Genomic DNA, 10974 nt, shown 5'->3' with positions numbered 1-10974 from the left:
GAATATCTACACTCATATAATAATAGGTAACATTTAATATTATGTTTTAAGGTTTGCAAAGCACTTTACACATATTATCATTTTTATCCTCACAACACTGGGATTTAGGTAGTATCATCATCTTTTTAAGAATAAGATCAATGAGACAAATATTAAGAAACTTGCTGAAGATCACACATCTATTAAATAACTGAGGTCAAATTTAACTCAGATCTTCCTGACTACAGGTCCAGTATTGTTCCATCAATTGCAGCAACAACTAACTACGTCATTCTCTCTGTCTCTTCTTTCTGTTTCTGTCTCTCTATATCTCTGTATTTCTGTCTGTCTGTCTCTCTCTCACACACACACACATACACACACACACACACACACATCCATGTATACATATATCAAATAAGGATTTTGGGAACCAATTTCTGCTTACACAGAGAAGTTTTCAGTGCATAGCTTTGTAAGTGTCTGGGAAATATAGCTACCAGCAAACAATATTGTTTTTCTGTCCTGAGAAGCACTAGAGCCAATATCAAATTATTAACTGGGCATTGCTACAATAGTATAAGCATTTGTTGATGAGAGATTTGGGCTTTCCAGTTTTCAGGGAAAAGATGCTTAAATACGTTATTCAATTAGCGTCAAGTAAAGGAAAAAAAGAGAGGAAATAGGAGCTGGATCATGGGATTAGAGGCCAGGGTATTGAGGCAGGTTGGCTCCTCAACCACTGACTCTTCCTATCCAGATGTTGAGACGGGCATTTAATTGGTACAGATTCAGTCTGACTGAACTTTTCAATTTGGGATAGCTAAGTGCTTTAACTTCTGCTCTTTCCTCCCACTCCACCCCCCTGATGCCAAAGTCGTTTCCCCCCCCTGTTCTTTAAGCTTGCTCATAATTCTTGATTTAATTAGTGCTTTATTCAATAGAAAAAAATAAGATTGAACTAAGCTTCTTGTTTTGTTTGGTTTTTTTTGTTTCATTATTTAAAAGGGAAAGGAAAAGAGAAAGTGAATAACGATGACATGTTTCTTAGCAAGATAAAAAGGAAAAATATTCAAAGCTTAGTTCAAGGTGCCAGGCTTCTACCCTGGTTAGGAGCTTTGATATAAGAGAAAGAACTTCAATAATTTTTAATGTATTGAATTATATAATCAATCTGATAGAAGTAGAGATGGTCTGGGAGGAAACTGACTTGCTGGGTCACTCTATCTTACTCACCCTTCCAACTTTTTTGGAGGGTTGGAGCTGAAAAAGATGATTTTGGAGGGGGGAAAAAGAATGTTTGTATCCAGATGGCAACATAGACATTATAAGAATGAAAGCCAGAGTAGGAAGAAATTTCACTTTTCTTTTTGCTGTTGCCTTTATACATCAAAACCAGACAGTAAAAGAGTTAACTAAACATTAAAAGTAAGATAAAATGTGACCTGCTCTGTAATGGTATGGGGCTTTTACAAGTCATAGAAATGCAGTTTGTCAAATTCTAAATCACAACACTTTGAATCAGGAAATGTACAAAAAGTTATCATACCATAGAGGAAAATCTCAATCATATAAACTTTTTTTTTGAAACTTGGAACACATTATTTCCAATAGGAACGATTGTGTAAAAAGTAGTTAGTTTCCTGGAATAGCCCACAAAATGTGACATTACCATGTTGCCAAAATGCCGTGTAAGAGATCATATTTCAGAAGAAATCAAGGAGTAAAATTCATGAATTCAGATGTGTGTTTGTAAACATATGAGTATAACTATAGTAGTAGTAACCATAGTAGCAGTTGTAGTAGTTGTCACAGTCATTATCATTGTAGTAGTAATAAACATAGGAAGCCTTAAAATTTGCAGAACATTTTGCATGCATTATCACATTCAAGTATCACAACAAGTATGACATCAGTACTACTCATTTTACAGTCAAGGGAAATCAAGTTCCAAAGTTCAGTCACTTATCCACAATGACATAGAAAATGATGCGTAAGGGTGGAATTTGAACACAGACCTTCCTTAGTCCCTAACCTTATGCTTCGTACTTTTGAAATAAACTGAAGAATCAATTTGATGGTAGGATACAAATTCAACTAAACAATAACCATTTATAATTTTTGAGATGGGATTTATGAAGGAAATACGACTGTCCATACATAACATTCTAAAGGAAGAAGAAATAAAAGGGAACGGAAATTTCATTTTATGTTAAGAAAACAGAGTCATTTAAAGAAATTCAATGCCTAAGGAATAGTAAAATGGGGAAATCATATGGGTAAGTATCAATGATAGAAGAAACAGAAATGGCATCATGGGAGGTATACAGAGAACATCTAGACAGAGATAGTAAATAGCTGTATATTTGAAGGATAGGCACAGACATGTGACAAAGTAAAACTTCAGCCATTCAAATTGTTACTGAACATCTCTTTTTGTCAAAAGTGGAGTGACATATCTGATTTAATATCTGATTTGACTTACTGATTATTTCCATCCTTGAAATGTAGAAAATGATGAGAAGAGCTAAGAAGGGACCTTATTCTTCCTAACAAGGAGAAAGTGGTTGCTGAGGTAGAACTGACTAAAAGTTTGAGAGCACGTTACTCTTTTCTAGGTACAAATTTCTCTGATATCTTTTATACTACTTCTCTTATGAAATCCTTCAATGGTGATATATTGCAGTCTACTCACTCCTACCCTCTGACTCTGTATGCTGTTTGGCAAGTACTGAACTTTAATTCTTTGGAGACTGAAGTATTCCGTGACTCACAACCATGAGCATTCCTAAGAAAAAAAAAAAGATTGTTGTTAAAAAACATGGTCTTTGATTGAGAGAAATATGGCATAATTAAATATACTCTATAATTTGCCAAAAGCAATATAGTAGACTCTCTCCTATATTTAATGACTAATTCATTGACCATGCACAATGTCTATTCAAGATGCATTTACTCTTGGTACAATTCTATGAGGTGTTTTTAGTTATTGTTATTCTAGTTTTGTTTTGCTTTTATCCAACTTCATGTTGTAGTCTAGATAATAGGTATTCTTCATCCATTTGGTTTGTTCTATGTGAATAAATAATTCAAATTACATTACATATTTTTGATCTCATTAAGAATTTCTTCAATGTTTATATGCTTGCTGCAATTGGCACAACGTCATCCCCAAAAAAGGAAATTACCATCTAACAGGAAGATTGAGACATTTGCACTCCAAATGATAAAACAATTATAAACTTAGTATGAAAGGCATATTATTGAAAATGGATTAAGTGGCATCCTTGCTGTCCTCTGCTTGATTCAGGCATCATATATAGTGTTCAGTTCTGGGCATTTTTGAAAACTCATTTACAACTTGGTTCAAGTTTTTAAGAGTTTTGCCAAAATAATGGGAGGACTAGGCATCATGCCTCGTATCTACAAGAACAAGCAAAATTTGGTCTCTAGGGAATAAAAACAAAATAAAGAAGTGACTGAGCCAAGATGGTGTAGTGAAAGTATGTTTCCCTTAGCTCCATAGCACACAACAAAAACCTAGACGAGATACCAGACTGAATTCTTAATGGGAAAGCAAAAACAAGGTCAAAGTGTGTCATTGCACTAGCCCAGAGCAGCTTAGGAAGACAGACAGAAAAGTATACAGAGTCTAGGCCAGGACTGTTCAGGAGCAAAATTTAGCAGTTATAGTAGCAGTGGGGAACATTACCACACCCAAGGATGGCAAAGGGGGAAGAGAATGAACACCAGTGAAGGAAGCACTAGGGCAGAAAAAGGACCACAGGACTCCCAACTAGAACTTGGAGCAATAATAGGTACAATCTGGCAATTTTGACACCCATTACCCATTTCTAGATCCAGGACAGAGAGGAGTGGCTGTGAGCAAGAGAAGAACTCAGGTGATCACTAAGCACAGTATATATTTCCAAAACTTACACAGCACTAACCCCAGGAACAGAGCAGTGACTGACATTTGGCTGAGAACAGAAGCCTGTAGTACAATAACCATGGCCAGAGGCCAAGATGAAATGATAACTAGAAATTCAGTCACTCTGAACCTGCAGAAATTCCAAGTGAGTTAAAAGTGACTGAGAGCAGTAGCAGTCTACTGCTCAATTAACACATTCCAAAGGATCCCATTGCAGATCTCAGACCATGGGGGAAGTGAATATACCTCTCCTCAGATCACTCTTCTTTGAAAGTACTGAAAATTTGCAGACTCCCAGACTCATTTATGAAAGCAGCAGAAGGACCTAAAAGGAGAGCAACTCAAGCCAGACATCACCCTTGCCTTCCCAGGTGGAAAAATAACATAGCACTAACATAAAATAAAAAATCAAGAAGTAGGCTGGAATAATGACAAATCAAAAAAATGCAAAGATAAAGAGATACTGTGGTGACAGAGAAGTTCAAGGATCAAACACAGAAGAAGACAAGGACTTGAAAACATCTTTAAGCAAAGCCTCAAAGAAAAATATAGATTATACATCAGCACAATAAGAATTCTTAGATGTTTTAAAAAAAAGAAATATTTTTAAAGCAATTTTAAAAAAGTATAAAAATCTTACTGAGGAAAACAACACTATGAAAATTAGAATTGTCAAATGGAAGCCAACGACTGCATGATGTAACAGGGAATAATAAGACAAAGTTAGAAGACTGAAAAAATTAGAAGAAAATATGAACTATTTCATAAGAAAGACAATTGAATTAAAAATAGATTGAGGGGAGATGACTTAAGATCCATATGTATGTCTAAAGACCATGAACAAAAAAAAAGAGACTAGGCATTATATTTCAAGAAATTACAGAAGGAAATACTGAGATATCTTAGAATCAAAGGGCAAAATAGAAAATGAGTCTTAGTTACCTCCTGTAAGAAACCCCCAAAAAGGTAACTCTTAGGAATATTATGCCAAAATCCAAAGCTCCTAGGTTAAGGAAAAAGTATTGCAAGCAAATAGAAGGGGGGAAAAAAGAATTCAAGTATTGTAGAATGACACTGAGGATCATACAAAATTTAGCATCCCCCATAATAAAGGAATGGAAGGATTAGAATAATCTGATTATCTGAAAAGCTAAGGATTTGGCCTTGCAACTACCTAGCAAAACTGAGCCTTATAAACATTTAGTTAAAAAAAAAAAGAACAGAGATGAAAAGAAAATTTGACATTCAAGTACAGTATTCAAGAAAAGCATAAAAAATGCAAGCATGAGTGAAAATTTATAATGCACTAAAGGTTTAACTGTTTATAATCTTATATGAGGAACTGATACATGCAGCATCTCAAAACTTTATTATCATTAGGGATCTTCAAGTCTATTTAGACAGAGCAACTGGGTATGATGCTATTATGCTTGTGTGAGCTAAAAAGAAGAATAGGAAAATGGAGAAAAGGTATACCCTGGGAAGCGAAGAAAGATTAAGGAAGAATGGGGAAAAAATAGTTCATATAAATGACATATTCTTTGAAGAGTTTATGCAATGGAGACAGTAGTGGGGGAAAGAAAGCAATACTTGTACCTTACTCTCATTTGAACTGGTTCAAAGAGCATAAAATAAATGTCAATAGTTGGATAGAGAATCTCATTTTGCCATGTAGGGAAGCAGGAAGAAGTGACTAAGAGGAGGTGATGATAAGAGAGAGAGTAGATTAAAGGAGGCAGTGATTAGAAGCAAAACAGACTTTCAAGGAGAGGACAAGGTGAAAAAAAAAGCAGAATAAGTATATGAGAATAGAATGGAGGAAAATATCTAGTTAGCAACTGTAACTGTGAATGTGATTGAGATTATATAACCATAAAATGGAAGAGGGTAGCAGAATGGATTAGAAAACAATATCCAAACAATCTGATATTTAAGTTAATAAAAGGATTAAAACAGAATCCATCAGCTAAAGTAATAAAAGACAAGGGTAGCAGTAAAGATGTAATACAAAGCAAAAGCAAAAATTGATCTAATTAAAACAGATAAAGGTTAAACTAAATTTTGCTAAAAGGCACCATATACAATAAATGAATATCAATACTGAACATATATGTATCAAACATCACGGATTCTAAGTTCTTAAAGGAAAAATTAAATAAGTTAAAGGAGGAAATAGACAATAAAACTATGAAAGCTGGGGATTTTAATGTATTTCCTCTCAAACCTAGATGAATATAACTATGAAATAAATAGGAAAGAAGTTAAGAAGAGGAATAGAATGTTAGATAGTCCTCTGGAGAATGTTGAAGGAGAATATAAAAGTGTGTATATTTCTCAGCTTTCACAAAAATAATGATTTATTAGGTCAGAAAATCCTCAGAAAGAATTGCAGCAAAGCAGAAATATTAAATGAAATTTTCTGAGCATAATATAAAATTATATTGTTAAGTGCTTTTGAAACATAGATTAAAATTTAATTGGAAAGTAAATATTTTAATCCTAAAGAAAAGATATATGGGGGGCAGCTAGGTGGGGCAGTGGATAGAGCACTGGCCTTGGATTCAGGAGGACCTGAGTTCAAATCTGGCCTCAGACATATAACTTACTGGCTGTGTGACCCTGGGCAAGTCACTTAACCCCATTGCCCAGCCCCCCCAAAAAAATAGATGTATGAAGTAATAAATCACAGAAACAATCAATAATTTAATTAAAACAATGATGACAATGAGATGACACACTAAATTTGTGATAGGGAAAAAAGCATTTCTTAATTGATATCTTTATACACTTACATCAATAAGACAGAAAGAAAAGGTCAGTAAATTGAGGATGCAGCTAAAAATGAATAGAAAACAAATAAATCCTTAAAATCAAAAGAGAAATTAAAAAATTAATAATAAACAGGTAAATAGTAATAAAATCGAGGTATTTAAAAAAAATAGGCTATGAAATATAAATGCCACTAGCTAATTTGATAAAGAAAAGAGAAGAAAACACAATTACTAGCATCAGAAATGAAAAAGAATGGACAACCAATGATGATGAAATAAAATCAATTATTTTGAGCTGTTTTGCTAAACTATATGCCAATAAACCTTACAAAGTAAGTGAAATGGATAAATATTAGAAAAAATATAAATAGCCTAGATTAATGGAACAGGAAATAAAAACTTCAAAAGTACATTTTTATATAAAAAATTTTGAACAATACGTAATTATCTTGTCAAGGGGAAAAAAAGTAACTCTGAAGCAGATGTATTTACAAGCAAATTCAACCAAACATTTAAAGAAAAATTAATTTCAACAGACATAAATTGCTTGGAAAAATGGGTAAAGAGTCAAAGAAAATTACTATTATAATATAAATATGACCCTGATACCTAAATCAAGGATGTCAAAACAGGAAAAGATAATTATGGACCAATTTCCTTACTTAATATTGATGAAAAATGTTAAATAATACACTGGCAAGGAGATCATAAGCATACATGATATGGGCCAGACTAGATTTATACCAGGAATGTTGTTCAGATTTAACATTAGGAAAACTATAAGCATAAATGATCATATTAATAACAAAAACAACAAAAATCATATGATTATGTCAAGAAAAGAAGAAAAAGGAGCAGCTAGGTGGCACAGTGGATAGAGCACCAGCCCTGAAGTCAAGATGAGCTGAATTCAAATCCAGCCTCAGACCAAACACTTGACACTTACTAGCTGTGTGACCCTGGGCAAGTCACTTAACCCCAATTGCCTAAAAAAGAAAAAGAAAAAAAAACTTTTGACAAAATACAACACCCAATCCTATTAAAAACACCAGAAAGCATAGAAAACAAAGGAGCCTTTATTAAAATGATAAGTAATATCTATCAAAAACCAAGAAAAGGCATTATTGGTAAAGGGGATAACCTAGAAGCTTTTCCAGTAAGATCAGAGGCAAAGTAAGGATTTCTGCTTTAACCACTCTTACTCAATATTGTACTAGAAATGCTGGCTATAACAATAAGAAAAGGGGAAAAAAAAGAAATTGAGGAGGCAGACCCAAGATGACAGATTAGAAGCAGCAACCCAGCTGAATTCTCTCAACGTTCACCTCCAAATAATTCTAAATTTACTTCTCATATCAAATTTTAGGAAAGCAGGTCAGGGTGAGAAATTTTTATGGCCTAAGAAACATTAAAAGGTTGGCAGGAGAGGTCTGTGACACCAGGCTGTAGGTCTGTCCAAAGCAGGTGTGGTGGCAGTAATAATGACAACAGCAACAATTACATCAGTTTTGAGAATTCTTAGCCCAGAGATTAGAAGGGAGTCTGATGACTGGTCAGAAAAAGATTATAGGGGACCATTTGCTGGTACAGGATATAGCTAACACTGACTGAGAAATACATTATCTATATGCATTTCTGGATTGCAGTTCCAGGGTGAATAGTCATGTTGGTGATTGGTCACAAGAGAGCTTGAGCCCTAGTCTCAGCAGTAAGGTAACAAAAAACATTTGTGCTTGTGGCAGCAGAATAGGGTACCTGGTCACAGTTACAGAGCCAAGAGGAGTGCTACCGCTTGCAGTTGCAGGGGAGCTGAGATAATTCCTAGGACAAGCTCAGATTACAGGCAAGGAAAGCAGTGACCACACTTCTCCCTGGAAAACAGCACCAAATATTTGCTGACCCCTAAAAGTAACTCAGAAAACAGCAGCATGAAAAAGTCTTAAGCTGGGACAGTGCTTTCCCACCCAAGGTGAACAGAGTCCAACTTTAACACAAAGTTCAAACTCAAAAATTGGGTTAAACAAATGAATAAACAACCACAACAAAATAAACAAATAAAACTCCTTGACTAAAAAGCTGCTACAGTGACAGAGACGACTAACACAAAAACTCAGAAGAAAATAATGTGAAAATGGTTATAAGGAAATCCTCAAAGAAAAATGTTTATTGGAATGAAGCCAAACAACAATTCTTGGATGCACTAAAGAACTAAAAAATAGTGGGAGAGGAAAAATTGGTAAAAGAAATAAGAGTGATGGAAGAAAAAAATATGGAAAGAGAATTAAGATCTTGGTAAGAGATGTAGCCACTCTTCCCAACTCCACGAATCTCTAGCCCTAGTAGACTATGCAGCCATTGTCAGCAGCCCAAACCATGGTGGAGACATTGATGGTTGGAACACAGCCAAGTGGCCATGCAGTGGTGACACCTAGCTCTGATTCCACCTTGTTGCTTCCCAGAGGGAGGCAGGATGGGGGGTGTGTGGAGAAGAACCAGCCCAGACCAGGGGAAGGACTGAAGGAAGGCAGGCAATAGAGACCCAGCTCTGAACTTCCACAGGAGGGGAAGTTCCCACTCAGGGAACCCCAGAAGCAATGTCAGGAGTGACCTCAGATGTCACTAGGAAGAGCTGCACTAATGACAGTTGTACAACTTTCTGGAGAACAAGTACAGAGTCAGTAGAAAATCCAGATTGGTCAGGCATCATCAGTAATCCATCCCCCACAAGGACAGACAGTGAAGATATCATGCTGGTCAGATAGTGAAGATTCTCAAGATTAGTCTGATAGCATAGGCTCTTCACAGAAAGCTTGGAGGATTTTAGCACAGTGCTATCTTCCAAAACAAATCTTGAAAGATCTTTCTTCAGAAGACACAGAGATAGGAAGGGTGATAGAGAAAACCCTGAAGTGTCAATAGTTACACTCATGTCTATCTCAACTCATATCTATAATACATTGCCATTGCTCCAAATGAAACATTACAACTGGCCAGTCCAAGCACTGATGGAATATAAGGGCTGCAGGCATTAACAATGACAAATACAGGCAATACTTAACAAGGAACAACAATTCTTTAGTATGCACAAACATCTGATGGACAGCAGATATTTGTCCCTACTAACCAAGTACTTGTACAGACTCATCAGGAGATATAAAGACTTATCAGATTCATGCCACACCAGCAAGTACTAACTTTCCACAGACAGTAGTGATGACATTTCCAGTCACTCTAACATCTCAGACAACCAAAACAGATGATCCACAGTTGAAAAGAGAAATAAGATTGATGAAAAATAGAGAAGCTGTTCAAGAAAGCTGTAGAAAGAAAAAAGACTATGCTGTGTCTGGAAAATCAAGTTGCAGTCTTAAAAATCAAAATAAAACTTTAATAGAAGAATTAAAAATACTTACCTAAAAATTAAATGGATTTTTTTTGCATGGAATTTTATCAACTAAAAGGTCAAAAATAAAACTTTTCAAACCAGGAGTTGCAACATAAGGACTGAAGATTTTATTTACAAGATGCTGATGATAATACCTAATGAAAATAAAAAGACTTCAAGAAAGCTCCTGGCAAAACTGGACTTTCTATTGGAATTAATATTAATGATGGTACCTGTGAATTTGAAAATTTTGCATTTCCCAGGTAGTATTTATCAACAAAGTTTGCAACTGAGAGAATTCATTAATAAAGTTTCACTTTTTTTAACCAACCTTTTCTTGATATAGATTTTCTTTATTTACTAGCTCTAAGATATGCCCTTTTTATTGTTCATGTAAATATTTTTGTCTGTCAATATTTTAAACTGCAGATTTAAAAAAAATATAATGTTTTTAAAATGTATAAATTATGTATACTTTGCTCAACCGTCAAGTCTTTAAAATGTTTTTTAATCGTTTCCTTGCAAGAGGTTTAGCAAAAAAAAAAAGGCATAATCATTTTTCAATGATTTCAGGATGTCTTTAAAGATGTCCGAGCCACATGAAGTGAAAATGAAACTTTCAAGGAAGTATCCCAATCATTTTATAGAAACATTTTAGTAAACTGGACAGAACAATATAAACATTTCAGAGTTATAAAAAATAGTATTGATTTTGCCTTTTGTCTATGGTAACTTTCTCTAAATGGATCATAATAAATCATGTGTTGATTCTATATGCAGCTTATATGCATTACTTATTCTACTGTGCTTTAATAGGAATAAATGTTTCTAAACATTTGTTCTGTTTTTGCCTTTGTTTTCTCTGAAATCATGGTTGTTCCCCTGTTTTTTTACTTCAGCTAACATAT

General features: G+C 34.6%; 1 pseudogene; it reads left to right on the top strand.

Moving 5' to 3' along the window:
- Window positions 1-8162: 8162 nt before the first annotated feature.
- LOC110207850 (cyclic AMP-dependent transcription factor ATF-1 pseudogene) lies at window positions 8163-10098 on the top strand (annotated as a pseudogene).
- Window positions 10099-10974: the final 876 nt, after the last annotated feature.

This window comes from Phascolarctos cinereus, unplaced genomic scaffold (assembly GCF_003287225.1).
Source record: "Phascolarctos cinereus isolate Bilbo 61053 unplaced genomic scaffold, phaCin_HiC Scaffold_4;HRSCAF=312, whole genome shotgun sequence".
NCBI lineage: Eukaryota > Metazoa > Chordata > Mammalia > Diprotodontia > Phascolarctidae > Phascolarctos > Phascolarctos cinereus.
The sequence above is the reverse complement of the archived record's forward strand: the minus strand, read 5'-3'. Positions and strand labels throughout refer to the sequence as shown.